We start from the raw sequence: 21,898 nt of genomic DNA on the forward strand, positions 1-21,898 counted from the left end.
TGGTCTCAGTTGTTGCATTAACAGCACCTCGATACTCAGCCTCAGTTGAAGAGAGAGCAATAGCATGTTGATTCTTTCTCTACCAACAAATGGGGCCTGAACCAAGGTGAAAACTATAACCAGAAGTAGACTTACCATCATCAAGATCGCCAGCCCAATTGGAGTCTGTGTAACCAACCAAGTGAAGTCATGTGCCTACTGCATAGTGAATCCCATAGTGATATGTACCCTGGATGTAATGAAGGATGCATTTGGTGGCTTTCCAATGAAGCTCATGTGGTTCCTGCATGAAGCAAGAAACCATGCCAACTACAAATGAAATATCAGGGCATGTATGGGTCAAGTAGATGAGACTACCCACAAGCTGACGATACAAAGTGGCATCAACTGGTGGAGAAGAACACTAAGCCTCAAGCTTGACTCCTGAAAGAAAGGGAGTCGGGGCAGGCTTACAATCAGCCATATGAAAGCGTGCAAGTAGATCAAGAGCATACTTGGGCTGCAATAATGTAATCCCAGAAGGTGACTATGAAATCTCTATCCCGAGAAAGTAGTGCAGAAGACCCAAGTCAGTCATAGCAAATCTGTCATGCAAAGCAGATTTGACTCTGCTAATGATGGATGAAGTACTCCCTATAATGATCAAGTCATCAACATACAAGACAAGTATCAAGTGAGAGTCATCCTGTCATAAAATGTAGACATTCAGATCGGAATGACACCTGGTGAACGCTGCGGAGAGAAGAAAGGAATCCATCTTGGCGTACCAAGCCCTGGGGGCCTACTTAAGGCCATAGAGAGATTTCCTTAGTCTGCAAACCAAGGAAGTATCCTAGATGAAACCCTGTGGTTGCTCCATATAAATCTCCTCATCAAAATCACCATGAAGAAAAGCACTCTTCACATCCATCTGATGTACAACCCAACCATGAGCTGTAGCAATAGCAAGTGCCAAATGAATGGAGTTCATCTTGGCTACAGGTGCAAAGGTCTCAGTATAGTCAACACCTGCAACCTGAGAGAAACCTTTCGCAACAAGCTGAGCCTTATACTTATCCACACTACCATCCGCTGCATACTTGGTCCGATAGATCCACTTACATCGAACCATCTTTCTCCCCTTAGGGAGATGGACTAAATCCCATGTGTTGTTCCTCATCAAGGAACTATACTCTTCCTCCATAGCTTGGTCCCACTCAGGAACCCCTGATGCTTCCCTAAATGTCTGTGGATCAGAAGCGGTAGCAATGAATGCATGTGGTAGATCCTGATGCTATGACTGACTTCTCTATGTATCTGAAGGATCCCCAACAAGAGAACCCGCAGATTCAAGTGTCTGTCGAGCCCAATGAGGTCTAGGTGGAGGTGGAGAATGAGGCTCCTCAACTATGAGTGGACCCTGCAGAGGTCTAACCCTGCAAGTCGGAGTTAAAGGAGTCTCATCATCTGAATCACTAACATCACTATCCATAATGGAGGAAGGTGGAGGAGGTAGAGAGGCTAAGCTAGGAGAGCTTTCCTCAAAGTGAACACTCCTCTCAATGAACACCTCATGTGTCTTTGGATCCATCAATCTGTATGCCTTAACACCCTCAGGATATCCAACAAATATGCAAGGTAGACTTTGTGGTTCCAATGCCTTGCGTTTCTGCAGAGGTATGTGAGCCCATGCTGGACACCCAAAGACTCTGAAATGTCTCACAATCGGTTTCCTACCAGCCCAAGCTTCAAAAGGAGTAATACCTTGCAAAGCTTTGTGAGGAACCTGATTTTGGATGTGTGTGGCACAACTGATAGCCTCTGCCCAAAAGGCGGGATCAAGAGAATGTGCATGTATCATACAGCTAGCCATTTCTTTGAGAGTTCTATTCTTGCGCTCTACAACCCCATTCTACTGTGGAGTGTATTCGACAGAATGCTGAAGATCAATCCCCTCAAATGTACAAAAGTCCTCAAGTCTTTTGTTCACATATTCCCTTCCATTATCTGTGTGAAGAATCTTGACCACTTTCCCTGATTGCTTCTCCACACGAGTCTTGAAGTCCTGAAATCTGTCAAATACTTCACTCTTATGAATGATAAAGTAGACCCAAGTGAAGTGGGAGTAGTCATCAATGAAGGTAAGAACATAGCGGGCCTTACTAAATGAAGGTGCTGGAAATGGACCTGCTACATCGCTGTGAACAAGTTGAAGAACTTCCAAAGCTCTCCAAGCTTTCCCCTTATCAAACTTCTCATCGGGATGCTTACCCATGGAACAACCTAAACATACACCCTCTGAAAAACTGATTCGAGGTAGACCTATGACCATGTCTTTAGTGCTGAGCTATTGAAGATAGCAGTAGTTGAGGTGACCAAACCGCTCATGCGATAGCTTACTTTCTGAATTTGAATGAGTAAGCAAGGCCCTAGAAGGTGAACTTGGCACAAAGTGGGAGAATGAATAAAGCCTTGAGTTGTTATTGACTCGTCCCACTGCTACCAAGGCATCATCATCAAGTTCCTTTACCACAACTAAATCTGGTGTAAACTCAACCTTTTTCCCATTCCCATAGTGAGTGATTTGGTAGATGGAGAGAAGGTTGGTAGACAAGTTAGGAACATAGAGAACATTCTCAAATGTTCCATCATCCATGTCAACTGAACCTTTCCCTTCAACCTCTACTTGTGTATCATCACCTATGTAAATGTGAGGTACCTTAGATGGCTCCAATGAAGAAAACTGCTTCTTTGTAGAACCCATGTGATATGAGGCACCCATGTCAAGTATCCATTGCTGTGAAGAACCTGTTGTAGCCACAAATGCTTGCCCTTTTCCCTTAGACTGTGAGGAAGAGGAAGGAGATGAATCCTTCTTTGTGTAGGCGGATGGCAAGTTGATGTTGTTTTTCTTGAGAAGATTAGTTAACTCATCAACTTGCTTTGCGTGGCATCGATGCTCATCATGACCATACTTCTTGCAATATTCACAAGTTGGTTTATCCTTCTTAGGTGGTGTCCCCTTCTTGGAAGAGGATGAAAAATCACCTTGTGATGGAGAGGATGATTGTCCTTTTTCCTGGTGTGGCTTAGACTTAGAGTGCTTCTTCTTCTTGTTGGAATCTTTGCCTTGACTTCCTTGATTCCCTTGATTAGCCACCAAAGCCTTGGACTTTGAAGACTTGAGAAGCCCCATGCTCAACAACTTAGATTGTTCCAATATCAACATTTCTGTGAAAGCATCAAATGAAGGCATAACATAGGAACTCCCCACTATCAAACAATGAGTTTGGAAGCTAGACACAAGTGCTACATATTCTAGTGCAAACTTGTCAACCAAGTTGAATATCAACTGAGCATCCTTTTTGTCAATTCCACAATCCTTAAGCTTTGCTCTTAGCTCATTTGCTTTGGTGACATAATCTTGGATTGTATAAAAACTCTTGGGATCCAAGTTGGTGAGTTCATTGTCAATCTGATAGCCTCTAATTTCATCAACTTGACCATACAATTTCTGAAACATATCCCAAGCCTCTTTGATTGTTTTACACTTCTCAATGTGAAAAATGAGGTCATCTGATACATACTTGTGCAAAGTTCCAAGAGCCATGCAATTCTTTGTGAGCCATTCTATTTGAGCATTTGGATCAGCCTTAGGATTAGGTGGTGTTGTTATTGTTCCATCTATGTAATGTGTGAGACCCTTTTCCATTAATTTACTCCATACTTTAATTTTCCATGATGCATAATTATGTGGAGTTAAAGGTGGAAATTTATTAGGACTCATTGCAACAAAAATGGAAAGAGCACAAAGAGAGGCACAATCACACAAGACACCCCCCCAAATTCACTCAATCAAAGAACCCCCCCCAAAAGTGATGATTTGGCACTTTATAATTAGTGCGTATACAATGGGCCACTTGCAAAAGATGGCAAAGTGGACTTCTGATTAAAATTTTACAACTACCTCAATAAGGCCAAAAGAGACTCAAACTGATAATGCAAGAGATCTAAACTAAGATCCAAGCACATTATAAGCACCTAATAGGCCAAATAAGACCAATGTCTAAAAGTATAATTTCCACTTAAAATCTCTAAAATTTGATCATAGATTATGAAAGTAGACAAAAAAATATGCACTTTCAAAAAAAACGGCACCTGCAAAGGAGGTCGTATGAGCTCAAACGAGGCCTTTGAAGTTGCAGAATTGAGAATTGGACAGGTACAATTGAGAGAATCCGAAAATTCCAAAAACCCTATGCACCAAAATCATAAAATAACCATACCACTGCGAAGATCATGAAATTTTAGCCCATTTCAAAAAAAACTGCACCAAAAAAGGAGCAAAAATGAGCAAGATATGGCCTTTTAAAGTTGGACTGCAAAACTGAAAGGCTCAATGGAGAGGGGGTCCAAAAATTTCAAAAAGCTGCTGATGTGGTGCTGACATCAGCATTTCACTATCTTAAATTTGACGATCGTATGACCGTCATGAAAACTTCGCCTCCCTGCTGACTGGGCGTCCGTACTGTACGAACAGGCTGATGTGGCAGTCTACGTCAGCTCTGCATGGCGGGTGACGTGGCGTATGGCTGGACTGCATGGTGCGGTGATTGTGTGTACAGACTGTAGACTGCGGGCCAGTGGCCGCCTGCCACATGGCGAGCGTGGATTCCGTCAGTTTTGTAGCATCGTTGGAGGTGGAGGAAGCTGCCGGAGAGCCGGAGGTGGAGGGAGCTGCTGGAGAGTGTGGGCGGCGGCTGGCGGGGTCCCGACAGCATGGTAGCTGGGTGGCGTGGGTCTCAGTGGCACGGGTCATGGCTGTGGCTGGTACATGTCAGCGCGGGAGGTACACGGCAGGCGCTGCAGAGTACAACAGGGTACGACCTGCAACCTGCAACACGTAGGTACAAAGGGCACGGGGGGGGTCTGCGGACCCCCCAAAAATATATATATATATTTTTTTTTTTTTAATTTGATTTTTTTATTTTTCAAATTTTGATCGCCCTTTTTTTTAATTTTTTTTAATTTTTTTTTTTCAGAAAATATGAAAAAAATTTTGAAATCCGTACAATAATAGCCAAAATGGGGAAAAAAATTTCCTCACCAAAATAGGTCGACTTTATAGTTGAAATTTATGGAAACGTCCTCCTAGATTCAACGGTGATGTCGAAATCGCTGTACGACGCCCCCAAAAAATGAAGATCCCCAAATCCAAAAAAAGAAGCCTCCAAAGTGTCTCCAAAAAACTAATCAATGAAGCCCCAATAGCTCTAATACCATGTAGGATTTTGCCAAGATCAAGGGCACAATGAAAAGCATAAAAAGAGATGATAGAGTGACAAGAACAAACTGTATTCTCATCAATATGCAAATGATCAACTAGATTAACCAATACAATGAATATAGGCCTGCTTATATAGGCAAGGCCATATGGATATATGAGCACACAATTATGACATGTGGCTCAATGAGAAACAAGGGTAGGTAAGAAATACTAGGGGCAGGTAGGAGAAATAATATAATATTCCACAAGAGGTGGATGACCCACCGAATGTGGAGTGTAACAGCAAAATAAGACCACAAAAGGTGGAATTTCTCCTACAAGCTCTATCCCTATGTGCACACTTCCCTAAGTGTCTCAAATCCAAACTACGAAGAGATGCATTATCCTAAGTTAACTTAAGTAAAGTGTATTAATATCCAAAGTGAATATTTATTTACACCAACAAAGATGAAGAAAAGATTGTAGATTATCTTTACAGGGTAGATGAAACTGTGAGCTCCATTAGGGAACTTGGAGAAGAGGTTGTTGATGAAGTTACTGTCAAAAAGGTACTTAGATCACTCACATCTAAGTATGATACTAAGGTTTCTGCTATATATGAAGCCAAGGATCTAAAAAACCTTCACAATGGATGAGTTATTTGGCTCCTTAATTGCCTATGAGATGAGGACAACCAGAGAAGGATCTTCAAGGAAAGAAGTTGCTTTCAAATCCATCAAAAAGGGAAAGGAAGAGGTTTCTCATAAAGGATCCAGTGAAGACTCGGATGTAGAGGTAGCAAACTTTGTTAGAAATCTCAAAAGAGGATCTGGTAAGTATAAAGGAAAGTTGCCACTCAAATGCTTCAACTATGGTAAAATATGACACTTTGCTACAAAATGTCCCTATAGTGAAACCGATGGAGATAAGAAAAGGAGCTCTGGAAGATCTTTCATTAAAGACAAAGGGAAGAAAGTTTATTGGCAATGAAGAAAAATTTGTTGAACACAATGTACCATTGGGAGGGGGGTGAATCAGTGGTTCCCAATATATTAAACCTTTTAAACCAAACTCTTGGTACCAACTAGCAAATCAGGCACAAGGAGGATATACCGGTGAGCTAAGGAAAGAGATCAAATGAAAAAACACAAAGATACTCAATACATAACACTAGATATATGAGGAAAACCCAATGTGGGAAAACCCTCGGTGAGAAATGTTGTTGGAGACTACTGCTCCGATACAACCTCACAATAAGCACTGATTACAAAGTTTAGGGCACCAACCCAAGGAGAACCAACCCTTGCATTGAGCTCCAAATTAGTGATGTACTAAAGATCAGATTAATACAATAGTTTTAATCTTGTTACAAATGAGTTTTGTAACTCTTACAATGAAAAACTTCACCAGTTTAACTCTTCTCAATCAGTTCTCCCTTTCTCAGTTCTCTGTCGGTTCTTTGTTCTTTGTTTATACCTTTTTCTACCCATATTTTATCTTGCATAGCCTTCACTGGTACACTCTCTTATCTCCTTCACCTTTTGCAAATTTCTTCCCGAATCCCCCTTGTTAGTTTAAACAATTGTAGTTCTATTTGGCAGCTTGCCGATTGCTCTAACCTTGTCGGTAAAACCTCTAATAAACCTTCTACAGGTTCTACCTCTCTATCAAAAAATCCAAGACTCTGATGGTTTTGATCTTCTCTCTGACCACTCTCTACTCTCTCAGTTACCCTATTTTTATCGGCATCAAGCATCATCATCTTAAGTCTTTAGTCTACATATTTATACTTGATTATTCCCATCAACACCTAGATTCAAACTAGGCATGTTATGGTTTTTTCTCCATCGAGTATGTCTGTATTAAATCTAATCAGATCTCCTCTCCTTGATTGATGATTTGCATTAGATCAAACACCACCACCATTTCTGATGACATCTATACGCACTTTCTATCTTTAGCAACTTGCAACTTGTTTTTCCAACCTTTCTCTATCATTCACCACTAATGCCTTAGGTATTTCCTTTGACCATCGAGCACAAATATCGAATTGTCCTACTTGATTTATCTCACCAAAAACCTTCTACATCTCGATCTGCCTCAAGCCACACTTCTTCTGTCATTGACCTATGATTCATGGGTTCTTTATTTAAAGTTGACCTGCTCATCACCTATCACATCAATGGATGATTTTCCTACCACTGCATGTCTGCCACATGGAACCTACGTGTCATCCTCAGACACCATCCAACTCAACCCAGTCTTCTATGTTGATTTCAGTTCATTCACTGACCAAGACACATGATTAGTGTTTTACCGGCTCATATACCCTACTGATAGATCATATTGACTCGGAATTCTTCTGGTTTTGTGTCCATACTTCATGTGATCCAACAATCATTCACTATGTTGGTTTTTCTTCTTCATGTCCATACATGCTCACCAGTGGATCTCCTTATTGCATCTTCATACTAGTAACATACCTACCAATTGTCATTTCATACCAGTTTCCAATATTGTCAATTCATACTCATTGGATTCATATGTGGTCATTGAAGGCAGCAAGATTCTGTAGAAGGCATACACTAGCATTGGATGCATACATCGGTAGATACTGGCATTGGAGTAATCAAGGTCATAACTAGCACCAACACTGACATCCAACACTTATGTGAATCCGACATCAGTCTGGGATCTGAAAAGTTTTATTTAATCATTTTATAATTATTGTATAGGGTTGGCATTGAATATCTTTTGTAATGTATTGTAATCTGACATAAGGCATATTGTTTGTAAAGGGTATATAAGTCAGTTTATTAGGTCATTGTGATATAGAAGAGTGTGTAGGACAAGGAAGCAAAATAGTGTGATGCTAAGGACATCTATATATATCATTTGTATGTGAAAGTAATATCATGCAATGATCAGTAGATGGTTTGTAAAGCATTCTTGGAGAAAATGAGATATCAGTAAAAGGGTTTAAGAACTGGTATAGAAAAGAGCTATAACCGAAACTCTTTTTGGCATAGCAGATGCATTTTGTGAGCTCACCATTCTTGTTTTATCTTAGCATAAGCTTGTAGTCAGTGAGACTTATTTTGTGTTGAGTAGTGTGCTCTAGGCAGTGTGCCTTCCTGCATGTGTAGGCCCCCATACTATGCAATATCTTTCACATGGCCAGTGAATTGATATTGTGGGTCATAAATCCCACCATGGTTTTTCCTCTTTGAGGTTTTCCATGTATAAATTCTGTGTGTTGTGATTTTCATTCATGTGGCTTGTTTATTTACTTCATGTTATATGTTTCTTCATTTACCGGTTTATATGTGTATGTTGTAATAAGGTAAAATCTTATATTACCAGTAGAACATCGATTCACCGCTCCCTCTCAGTGTTCTTGGATTCATTGTTTTCAAACATCTAATACTTACTTGTCAGTTATAATCCCATACCGGTTGACATCAATGACAACACAATACCAACAATCTCCTTGTTTGGCATTGATGTCAACACACTCTATTCCTTCACCCTACCCATTGGACCATTCTCCCCCTTTGACAACAATGACAATGGGTCGGGGAATCCTTCCATCTAATTCATTCTCCAATGGTTATATAGTGTATTCTCCCCGTTTGATTTCTATCCACTCAACCAACAACATATAAGATGGAGGATAGAGACACCAACTGACATCAATTGTTCATAAGAATCAAATGTGATTGTACTATGAGTGCTACCAATTGGGAAATTATATTCTCCTAATCATGAAATTCTCTTGGGTATTCCTACAATAATTTCCTTCTTCTGCAATTTGTACTTCCAATACACCTGTCTAGTGTTCCTTTCACCCGATGGTCCAATTGTGATTTTTATCAAAGTAAAAATTGAATAGACATTGAAGGAACTTTCAAATGATGACCAATGAGTACTACCCAAAAGCTCAAGCATGTCGGTACTGTAGCATAATCACTTGATCTCCCCCTATGTCCAACATATGGTCCAAGAGATAGGAGATTTTACAATGAACTCCCCATGAACCATAGATATTCATACACATTTAAGTGCATGAAATAGGTGATACCACTCCTAACTTGTGTCTAAGATACTCAAAACTCTTTAGTAGTAGAGGCTTGGTGAAGATATCAACCACTTGTTTACCTATAGAGACATACTCTACCTTGACTTCATAGATCTGTCACCTCTCTGGGAAAATGATATTTGATGGAAATATGCTTTGTCCTTGAGTGCATAACTCGATTCTTTGATATGTTAATTACACCAAAATTGTCACACTAGATGGAAATAGGGTCAGACATCTCTACTTGAATATCCTTGAGGGTCTTCTTCATCCATAGCACTTGAGAATAGCATGTGGCAGCAATAATATATTATGCCTCAACAGTAGATAGAGAAATTGAATCCTGCTTCTTACTATGCCATGACCAACCAATTACCTATGAGGAATGCACCACCACTTGTTCTCTTATAGTCATCAATGCAGCCTACCAAATCAACATTAGTGTAAGCATGCAAGATTAAATCCCCTTTCTTGGGGTACCATAGTCCATAATCAAGTGTCCCTTGTATATACCAAAATATCCTTTTGACTGCAAAATCATAAAATGTCCTGAAAAAGATCTTAAAAATCATAAAATGTCCTGGACAAATCTTAAAAATCATAAAATGTCCTGAAAAAATCATAAAAATCATAAAATGTCCTGAAAAAAACCATAAAAATCATAAAATATCTTGAAAAAAGCCTACAAATTAAAACATTCATAAAAAGCCTAAAAAACCCGTAAACATCCAAAAATATGTAATAAACATTGTTAAGACATGAACACTTAAGACAAGTGTGGTACCCTTGCCCTAATCAATTTATAATCTCGATTTAATATGTAGGTCCCAGAGAAAACTGAGAGGGGCGGGGGGTGAATAAGTTGTCTAATAAATTCAAACCAAAAACTTATTAACCAACTTAATGCTTAATACCGGTAAATCAGTTAAGTATGCCGATAGACAGTGTTAATAGTAAATTGCTATATCGGTAAGAATTAATGCATGAAACATAAGCACAAAGTCATCGACAACACATGACACCAATATTTGTACATGGAAACCCTGTAAGGGAAAAACCACGGTGGGAAACCTTACCCACAATCAGATGATACTACTGCAGATAGTAAGTGTACAAGAGGGGTCTGCACATGCAGAAAGGCCAACAGTGTAGAGCTCACTGCTCAATTACAAATGGGAGTCACACTGACTACAGTTGGATGGTTAAATCCAATAAGAATGTACTGCACAAAATTGTATCTTCATATGCTAGATTCAGTACTGGTGTAATGCTGATATGCTTCCACAAAAACCTAACTTCACCTTCAAGTGATGTCTTCATGTATAGCTCTGCTTAATATCACATATACCTTCTCACAATTCTTTTCATATTCCACACTTGATCTTACGAATAAGATCTTACATTTATATCATACCCTAAGACCAATTTTAGTAGGTCGGCTCTACAAGATATTACAATAAAAACATTTTACAAATAATATAATATGTGATGCAATAACCGATTAAACATGTCGGCTTAATGCATTTACAACAATAATAAATCATCTCCATAGCGTGCCATGCTGATCTGGAAAAGATAAACCTGTCGGTGTAACCCTAGATAACCTGGACCTATTTGCCGGTAAAAGAAAATATGAAAATAAGAATATACCAGTGATTGTTACTTCAAAATAAAGTGTCCACATGACGTCTTCGACATTACCAAGTGTCTTCCATGCCATTCCAGGTACCAGTGAACATTATATCCTGCCGGTTAATCATATACCGGTAATTGTTGCATAGTTTACTGTTTGCTGGTGAATGTTGTTGGATCTCCAAAGTAGGTGTATTTAGTAGGTGTTGACATCAATGAAAAAACCATACCAAAATACCAACAATCTCCCCCTTTGGCATTGATGGCAACATAAGATGGAAAAACCATCAAAGTGCCAAAATAGAAATGCCAAGTGTAAAACCAACAAACTCCTCAAGGTGACAATCTCTCCCCCTGGAAGCAATTTGATGTTATCCTGTACCAATTTTCACCATAGATATCTCTCCTCAATTGATAATGTGTTTTTCCATATATCTCTCCCCCTTTGACATCAAATGCCAAAGCTACAAAATTTAAGTCCATACAAAATTACCAACTACTCCCCCTAAGAAGTAGCTTCCTCATCAAATACTGGAATAAAAGATTTGTCCATTTAATTCTGCTAGTTGATGACAATCATCAACTATCTAAGTCTCTACCAATGGAGGTATGACTCCGAGCTGATCTTTGAGATACTTAAAACTTTCCTTAGGCAAAGGTTTTGTGAAACTATCTGCAAGTTGTTCTTTAGTATTCACATAAACTAGTTTTATCTCCTTTTCTTCAACTTTTTCCCTTAGAAAGTTCAGTTTGATAGAAACATGTTTTGTTTTAGAATGTAATACTAGACTCTTAGATATATCAATTGCTACAGTGTTATCACAATATATAGTAATAGGCTCCTTGCATTTTACCTTTATGTCTTTCAACATTTGCTTAAGCCAAAGTACCTGTGTATAGTTTGTTGCTGCTGCAACATATTCTGATTCTGCTATTGATAAAGATGTACAACTCTGTTTCTTACTTAACCAAGAAACTAATCTCTTTCCAAGAAAGAATGCTCCTCCAGTGGTGCTTTTTCTATCATCCAAATCTCCTACCCAATTTGCATCTGTGTATGCATATAGATCAAAATTTTCATCTTTAGGATACCATAATCCAAGATTTGTTGTGCCTTGTCAGTACCGGAAAATCCCTTTTACTGCTGATTCATGATTTTCCCTAGGATTAATCTAAAATCTAGAAACTATACATACTGCATTCATAATATCAGGTCTGGTTTGTGTCAAATATAGTAAATCTCCTATCATAGATTTGTATCTAGTTGGATTAACAGGTGTAGATTCATCCCTTTGAGATAATTTGTCATTTGTAGTCATAGGTGTGCTTACCAGTTTAGAGTTCTCCATCCCAAATTTCTTAAGTAGTTCTTTCAAGTACTTAGATTGACTAAAAAATATGCCTTTATCAGTCTATAAAATCTGCAATCCTAAAAAGAATTTTATTTCTCCGATCATAGACATTTCAAATTCTTGCTGCATTTCAAGAGAAAATTCTTTGCATAATTCATCTTCTCCTCCAAAGATTATATCATCAACAAATAATTCAATAATCAAGATGTCATCATTAGTTACTTTGTAATATAAATTGCTATCTGCATTTCCTTTAGTAAAACCAATCCTTAAAAGATACTTATCCAATCTTGCATACCAAGCTCTTGGAGCTTGTTTTAATCCATACAGAGCTTTTCTTAATCTGCAAACCATATCACTGTCATCTATCAAGGAAAATCCATCAGGTTGTTCAATATAGACTTCCTCTTCAAGATCTCCATTAAAAAATGCACATTTAATATCCATTTGATAAACTTTGTAATCCTTGTGAGCTGCAAAAGCCAAGAATAATCTAACTGCCTCAATTCTAGCTACCGGTGCAAAGGTTTCATTGTAATCAACTCCTTCTTTCTGAGAATATCCCTTACACACTAGTCTTGCTTTATTTCTGACAACCTTACCATCTTCATTGAGTTTGTTTCTAAATACCCATTTGGTTCCATTTACATTTTTATTTTTAGGTCGGGGACCTAATGTCCAAGTATTATTTTTCTCAATTTGTCCTAATTCTTCTTCCATAGCTTTAATCCAAAATTTATCTTCACATGCCTCATTGATACATAATGGTTCAATTTGAGAAATAAGACATACCTCTTCATTTGCCAATCTTCCTCCTGACATGACTCCTTTAAGTTTTCTTCCAATTATCTGATCTTCAGAGTGATTCAATCTTACATACCAGGGTGTCTTAGTCTGTTGTTGTTCTTCAATTACTGTGGAATCCTCTGATGATACCAGAGTAACTGGATCATCATTCTGTACTTGTGGACTTATTGTAGGTCCATTTATCATAATTTCTATTCCCAGTTCAGAGTCTATATACCTTGAAGTTCCTCTGAATTGTTCATCAATCTTTACATTTGTACTCTCAACAATATTTTGTAATCTTTTATTAAAACATCTATATGCTTTACTCTTAGATGAATAACAAAGAAATATTCCTTCATCACTTCTAGTATCAAACTTGCCAATATACTCATCTCTTCTAATATAACATTTACTTCCAAAAATTATGAAATACTTAAGAGTAGGAGTATTACCAAACCATAGTTCATGAGGGGTCTTATCGGTTTCACCTTTGATGTGAACTTTGTTGAATGTATAGACAGCAGTGCTTACTGCCTCTCTCCAGTACACATGTGGTAGATTTGCTTTTGATAACATACTTCTTGCTGCATCCAAAATAGTTTTGTTTTTTCTTTCAACAACTCCATTCTATTGTGGTGTCCGAGGTGCTAATAACTGTCTTTTGATTCCATTTACTTCACAGAATGTATTAAAATCTTTAGAAGTGAATTCTCCTCCTTGATCTGATCTTAAACATTTAATTTTCTTACCGGTTTCATTTTCAACCATTGCTTTGAATAGTTTGAACTTCCCAAGTGCTTCTGATTTTTCTCTGAGAAAAGTAACCCAACACATTCTAGAATAATCATCAATAATTAGCATGAAATATCTATCACCTTGTAAGCTTTTAGATCTAGCTAGACCACATAAATCAGTGTGAATTAAATCAAGGGCATTATTGGATTTTTCTGGAATACTTTTGAAACTGGCTCTAACTTGTTTTCCAAATTGACATTCCTTGCAAATTGTATTATGAGGTTTCACAATTTTAGGTAGATCTCTAACTGCCTTAGAAGTACTGATTTTTACCATGCAATCAAAATTTACATGACATGGTCTTTTATGCCATAGCCAACTTTCATCTATATGTGCAATTAAGCATGCCTTTTCACTGTTATTCAAATGAAAGATATTACCTCTAGTCTGATTACCGGTTGCAATTTCCAAACCAGTTCTATTCATGATTTTGCATTTTCCATTTTTAAATTGTAACTGAAAACCTTTCTCAACTAATTGACCAACACTTAAAAGATTATGTTTTAATCCTTCAACATAGTAGACATTGTCAGTGTTATGTTTACCATCAAGAGCTATTGAACCCTTACCTTTGATTGAACAGGCTTTGTCATCTCTGAATCTTACTAAACCTCCATTGTATTCTTGAAAGTTCAAGAATTTACCTTTGTCTCCAGTCATGTGATGTGAGCATCCTGAGTCAATAATCCATTCATCCTTTTATTCAACTTTAGCTGCTAGGGCTTGTTCTACCGATTGAGCAATAGGTACCAGTTGATCTTCTGTTATAGAAACAAAGACCCATCCATTGTCTGCTAGATCCTCATCAGAATCATCAGTCACACCTTCATCAATAGTGTAACAAGATTTATCTTTGTTTTTCTTAAATCTGTATCTCTGATATTCAGGATTAGGTTTGTATGTTCTTCTAGCTTCTTCTCTTAGTCTAGCATGTCTATCAGGGCATCTTGAAGCCATATGACCAATCTTATTTGCAGTTAAAACATTTAAAGGGTGCTTTACCTTCATACTTACTTTCAATTGGGCCTTTTGGCATTTTTCTTACAAATAGTGCTTCAAGTTCTTCAAGCTCTTCATTCTCCTTCCTAGTTTCTTCAAGTTCTCTTACATAAAAGGCTCTCCAGTCTGATTTGTCAAAGGATGGAGCAGATGTTGTTGATGCTTTGTAGGCCAAATTAGTTTTTATAGTAGTAACAGGACCAAATTCCTCAATTTCAAAAGCTGAAAGTTTTCCAATCAATGTATCCCTAGTTATTGATGTATTAGGCATTGTTCTCAACTCATTTGTAGCAGTAACCTTCATTTTATATGCCGGTGGCAAACCTCTTAAGATTTTTGAAACAATCTCATCTTCACTCAAGGTTCCTCCACAACATTTGATACCCAAAACAATTTCATTTACTCTTTCCATAAAAGCAGAAATCCTTTCATCTTCTTCCATTTTCAAATGTTCATACCTGACTAGGAAGCTTTCAAGTTTTGCAATTTTGACTGTGGAATCCCCTTCATTTAGTGTTTCCAAATGATCCCAAATAGCTTTTGCAATGGACCTATCTGATAATCCCATGATTTGTTGATCTGATAATGCACTCAAGAGTGCTTCTCTTGCTTTGCAATCATTTTCTTCATCTTTAGCTAAAGTAGTGGGAGCAGTTTGACCAACTACAGCAGTAGTATAACCATTCTTAGTAACTTCCTAGATGTCTTTACCAATGCAATTCAGATGTGTCTCCATTCTGATTTTCAATATCCCATAGTTGGTTGCATCACGTTTAGGACTATCCATTCTGAAATAATTAGTAGACATTGGATCTCCTCAAGTTGTTAAACTTCTGCAAAAAGAGGACTAGGCTCTGATACCAATTGTAGGTCCCGAAGACAACTGAGAAGGGGGGGGGGGGGGGGGGCAAATCAGTTGTCTAATAAATTCAAACCAAAAACTTATTATCCAACTTAATACTTAATATCGGTAAATCAGTTAAGTATGCTGGTAGATAGTGTTAACAGTAAATTGCTATACCAGTAAGAATTAATGCATGAAACATAAGCACAAAGTCATCCACAGCACATGACACCAATATTTGTACGTGGAAACCCTGTAAGGGAAAAACCATGGTGGGAAACCTTACCCACAATCAGATGATACTACTGCAGATAGTAAGTGTACAAGAGGGGTTTGCACATGCAGAAAGGCCAAAAGCCTAGAGCTCACTGCTCAATCACAAATGGGAGTCACACTAACTACAGCTGGATGGTTAAATCCAATAAGAATGTACTGCACAAAATCACATCTTCATATGCTAGATTTAGTACCGGTGTAATGTTGATATGCTTCCACAAAAACCTAACTTCACCTTCAAATGATGTCTTCGTGTATAGCTCTTCTTAATCTTGCATATACCTTCTCACAATTCTTTTCGCATTCCACACTTGATCTTACGAATAAGATCTTACATTTATACCATACCCTAAGACCAATTTTAGTAGGTCAGCTCTAAAAGATATTACAATAAAAACATTTTACAAATAATATAATATCCAATGCAATAACCAATTAAACATGTTGGCTTAATGCATTTACAACAATAATAAATCATCTCCATAGCGTGCCATGCTGATCTGGAAATGATAAACCTGCCGGTGTAACCCTAGATAACCTAGACCTATTTGTCGGTAAAAGAAAATATGCAAATCAGAATATACCAATGATTATTACTTCAAAATAAAGTGTCCACATGATGTCTTCGACATTACCAAGTGTCTTCCATGTCATTCCAGGTACCGGTGAACATTATATCCTGCCGGTTAATCATATACCGGTAACTATTGCACAGTTTACTGTTTGCCGGTGAATGTTGCTGGATGTCCAAAGTAGGTGTATTTAGTAGGTGTTCACATCAATGACAAAACCATACCAAAATACCAACATAATCTTGGTTAGTTTATCATAATATAATGATTATAGTCAGATGTGTTGATTTAGTGCATATCTGTTAATGTGGTTTTCACACCAATTGTATGCAAGTTGTTTAGTGTTCCTATTTCGTGTTATTATATCGGGCTAACACTTTCATTAAGTTTATATATGTATGCATGTATGACTCTTGGTTGCAGGAGATTTCAGGTACAACGCCGCATGAGTGTGAGGTTCGTCTTCACCGCAATTTGCAGGTTTGAGTGTACCTCTTTAATCCTTAGACTTGGATTAGGTGGTCGTAAGACCCTAGTTGACCATAGTCATGCTCAAGTGAGCATTGTCAGTCGTTGTCGGTATTCCCTTTTGTTTGGGTTTGTGAGTCGTCTGTCTGATTGACCTTCTTGGTTTGCGTGTTTGGTGTGTATGGTTAAATTGAGTAATTTATTCCCTAGTATTTAATTTAATTAAATATGTGTTTGTGCATTAAAGATTAATGGACTAAATTAAACAGGATTTCTTTAGGTGATTTATCGTTAATTTGAATTGCTCGATTTAAATGGGGAGCAAGTTCAATTAAATGGTTAAATTTAAATATTAAATGTATTATGTTTATTCCTAAGAAAAGAAAGATTTAATTTTAATTGAAATAGAATTAATTTTATCTTCTTGGCATTTTGGAAATAGAAAGGTTAAATTGAATTAATTGAGAAAATCAATTTTGAATTGAAAAGCAATTTAATTTATTGATATAGTTGGAAAATAAAGATTTTTGTGATTTATTTTAAATAAAAAATTTAAATCAAAAAATGGGATTTTTGGTCAAACTTTTCCATATAACCTAGACTTTTGGAAAATATGGGGGATTGAATTTTTCTGGAGAAAAAAATATTTTTTTTGGAAAATATGTTGGATGAAAGATTTGGGGATTTTGGAAGGAGAAGGATTCCTTGAACTGCAGGTTGCAGCTCTTCATCAGATCCTTTCCAGGAATGCTTATTGAGGTAGGAATTCTGGTTATCAATTAGTTATTGTTTAAACTTTTTAAAAATGGGCATTGGATGTTCTTCATGCTATTTGGTTTTAATTTCTCCATTGATTGCCTCAAGGTTATGAATCATTGTGGAATTAGTTGATATTGGTTAAGATTGGCTGATTTCTTGTTTCTTGTATGAAAAATGATCTTCCTTATGCCCAAAAGATTATTTATTTGGTTGGTTATTCCAACAAATCCTTCCAATTTTGGAAACCTCTTCTTGCTGGAAATTTTCATTTTAAGTCTCAAAATGAGACTATTTAAAAAAATGAGGGTTTGTCTTTTGGAAAACTTTTTATATTAAAAAAAAACCAAAAAAAAACCATGTTGCTGGGAATTGGTTTTAAGTCTCTGCGAGACTATTTATTTATTTATTTTTACCGTGTTTAGACAGTAATTTATTTTTAAAAATAAAATTAAAAAAATAAAATAAAATAAATTTTATATTGGGTAAACCCCCCCCCCACCTCGTGGAAAGGGGGTGCTGCGTGTCCCTTTGGGAACAACAGCGCTTCCCATGGGGGCTACGTGCTCCCTTTGGGAACAACAGTGCTCCCATGGGGGTTGCGTGCTCCCATTGGGAATTAGTGCTTTCCCAAGGGAAGCGTGAGCTCCCAAGGGGGGGTCACACATGGGGGTCCATGTGGGTACCCTCCCCCGTATTTTTTGTATTCTTGCAAATTAAAATGTTTTTTTTTAATATTTTTTTTTATTATTTAAAAAATAATATATTTATATAATATTTTCTTTAAAAAGAAATGTTTTTTATAATATATTTTTTTATATAAATAAAAATATATATATATAACAATAATTTATTATTATTAATAGGTTTTATAAATTAAATTTTAATAAAGCTTAAATATGGCAATTAATTAATAAATTACAATTAGTTGTAATTAATTAATTGTATGAGAGGCAATATACATTAATTAATTTTCAAAATTGTATTTTATTATTAATGCATATTTTTGTAATTAAATACTTAATTTGTTAATTCCGCTATTAATTATTAATTTGTTATATTTAATTAATCGTGGATTAATAAATATATTCATTAATTAATAGTTAATTTTAATAATTTTCTTTATATGCTCAAGCAAACAATCTGTTAATCTGGGAAAGGATTTTCTTTATTTGGCTTCCTTAAATATGTATATTTCCTTGATCTGTATAGTATAAATTGGTTCTGGAAAAGACAAATTTGTAGGTTTTATTTTGAACTAGTATGTCAATGATGTTTTAATTGAAGATTAAATTGGTTAATGGTTGTCTGATTATATTCATGTGAACTTGGTTTAAGAACTCATTATGGCTTATTATGTGTGTTCGATGCAATGAACTTTAGAGAGTTAGAAAAACAAGAACAACCTATACCTAGAGGAGGTAGATAACTGCAATCTATCTTAGATCATTTAGAAAACTTGATCGACATTTAATGTCTAAATTAATTTCGAGACAGATTGTATCCTCTGGTTATTGCCTATGTGAGTTTAATTTATGTATTCACTTTTGCTTTAGTAATGGCAAGCCTTGCTTTGTTTGATTAGACCTTGTCGTATGGTTGATTTGGATACCTGTTTCAATCCTCGGTCTTGAGTTTGACTGTAGTTTAGTGGTGGTGTCGTATTTGGCCATATCCCTTTTGTGAGTGCCTCTTTTGAGTCGTGATTGACCAAATGGATGTTCCCTCCTTTTTGAACTCCGTTCATATAACCATGTGTATTCCTTGGTTTCTGAGGTCGCTTGAGTATAGTCTTGTGTCGTATCGGAAGTGGCTTTCGATTGGGGGTCACACCCAAAGTGGTTGTTGGGTAACCCATCGAAAGTGAGTCTAATAAGTGATAACCTAACAGTAGATTAGAATGTAATCTCTAAGTAAGATAATTGTGCCTCACAGATGAGATGAGTGCTAACACAGACTCGACATGCTGTGAGAAGGCCTGAAATGGCAAACAATCATCCTTGTCTTCACGAAAGGATGTGTGGGTCCACATGAGGCTTGGATGGGCTGGAGGTTTGGATTAGGTTGCCAGGGTAACCTAGTGTATTGGGCCGAAACCTATGAAGACCTACGAGGGTAGCCATACCAGGTTGTGTGATGACACTTGTCTCTGCGTTCGCTAGTGTGTGTTGATGTATGGTCTTGATAGGAGCACTTTTGTGGAGTCGTCCTGTTTCTTATGCCCTTGTGCGTACCTGGTTTCATGTTAGACCTTGGGTGGTGATGACTCAGTTTTGTGGATGCTCTTATGGACCTTGTATTAGCTTCGATTATGTTCAGCTGGATCCTTTCCTTTTCAGGGACCGTTTATGTATTTATTGACCGATGTGGTCATTTGTATATTGATTATGTTTCGCCTTGATGGCAGGATTGTAAATTATGAGAACCTCATGTATTCGTAACTTTATTAATTATCAGAGGGGTCTTGCAGTTGAGCAGACCTGGAGATGTAGCCCTTTAGGGGTGAACTCTAAGATCATCTTGGTGTTATGTGATGCTTTTGTCCTTATGTTTCATGTTTAGTGTTATCATGTATGAATAGCTTATGTTAGAATGCATAAGTGGATAAGATGGAATTAACTTTAAATGCTTATATGCAGTCCTTTCTTGAATGTTGTAAATTGGAATATGAAAGAATGTAGCTTAGGATAATGGATTATATGGAATCATTATTAAGGAAATTAAGTGTGCATGAAAGATCTCATATGTTTATGATGAAAATTCTAGTGTGTTAGAATATTAGATGCATGGCTTATATTTTAATGAAAAGCTTGAATGTAAGGTATGAATGAATCATAATGGATAAACATTAGCATGTGATTTATATTTTCATCTATCTGAAAGAAATTAATCTTGTTTAGGAATTCTCTCGCTATAGGATAATCAGCTTATTGGATTAATTGTGTGAGTTAAGTTAATTTTATAATTAAGTAATCATGTTGGGAAACTCTTTAGGTGGTAGTTGATGTCTTCCGCTATGTAATCTAAATATTTGATATCTTGTTGTATCTTAATGTTGTGTAACTTTAAAAAATAAAATTATTGCACTCTATTCTTGTGTTATGGCTTTATCCCTTCAGGGTTTCCTGGTGGGGAATTACATTTGGTATCAGAGCCCATGTTACAAACACTAGGATCTCTGGTTTCGTTGTGCCCTTAGTTGTTGTGAGGTGTATCGACCTTACATGCATGCTTGTCCTCCCTTGTGTATGTGAGTGATTGAACAGACCTTAACTTGTGTGTAACATGTGTGTTCACACCTTGTTCTCACCTTCTTGATGTTGGTGTTTTGAATGATTATATGTGCTTATTGATGTCTTGGTCTACGATTACTCATATTCTGAAAGAGAGTTGTATGTACCTTCCTTATTGATTGTTGTGCTCTTTATACTAATCCATTTGGGTTGGTTTGTGCTTGTCTTGAATCTAAAAGTGTGAACTGTGCTTGTTTAAGCATATGATCTAGCTTAGTGTTGTCCACTTGAAGGACTTGTATGGTAGATATTGAATTTTTATTTTGGAGCAAATTGAATGGTTATAACCCTTCCTCCTCTCTCTCCCTCTTTCTGAAAATTAAAATATTTGGGGTATGTGTAATTATCTTAGATTTGAGTTTTCCTTTTTGCAAAAGAAAGGTTGTGACTTCTTGAACCCTTGTGTGAACCCTATGACGCTTATGTGTTTAGATAATAAAAGGGCTTCGGGTTGAAAGTTAATATTGGTTGTTGGGAGAAAACTGTATGTTTACATTAAAGAATTCTCCATGTGTAATGTAGGAGTAACATAATTAAATTCTATCTTATGTAATGTGCATTAATATGCGGATAGTTGTTATGGGAAACTACTTTGTTTGTAAAAAGAAGTATTAAAGGGAACATGTTATAGTAGCTTTGAGAATATATTAATGTGTTTTGCGAAAGATTGTTTTATGTGTTGCATTAAACTAGTTGAACCGAGGATCTATTTTAGCAATGCTCCATTGAACTTGCTTTTGGATATATGTAATTACCTTATTATGTTTAGAAAGTGTGAATGGCAAGCTTGTTTGATGTG

General features: G+C 36.7%; 1 pseudogene; it reads left to right on the top strand.

Annotated features, from left to right (window-relative positions):
• Window positions 1-21,898, top strand: part of LOC131058820 (ATPase family AAA domain-containing protein At1g05910-like) — a 152,371-nt pseudogene that overhangs the window by 88,716 nt on the left and 41,757 nt on the right.

The sequence above is a fragment of the Cryptomeria japonica genome, chromosome 2, assembly GCF_030272615.1.
Source record: "Cryptomeria japonica chromosome 2, Sugi_1.0, whole genome shotgun sequence".
NCBI lineage: Eukaryota > Viridiplantae > Streptophyta > Pinopsida > Cupressales > Cupressaceae > Cryptomeria > Cryptomeria japonica.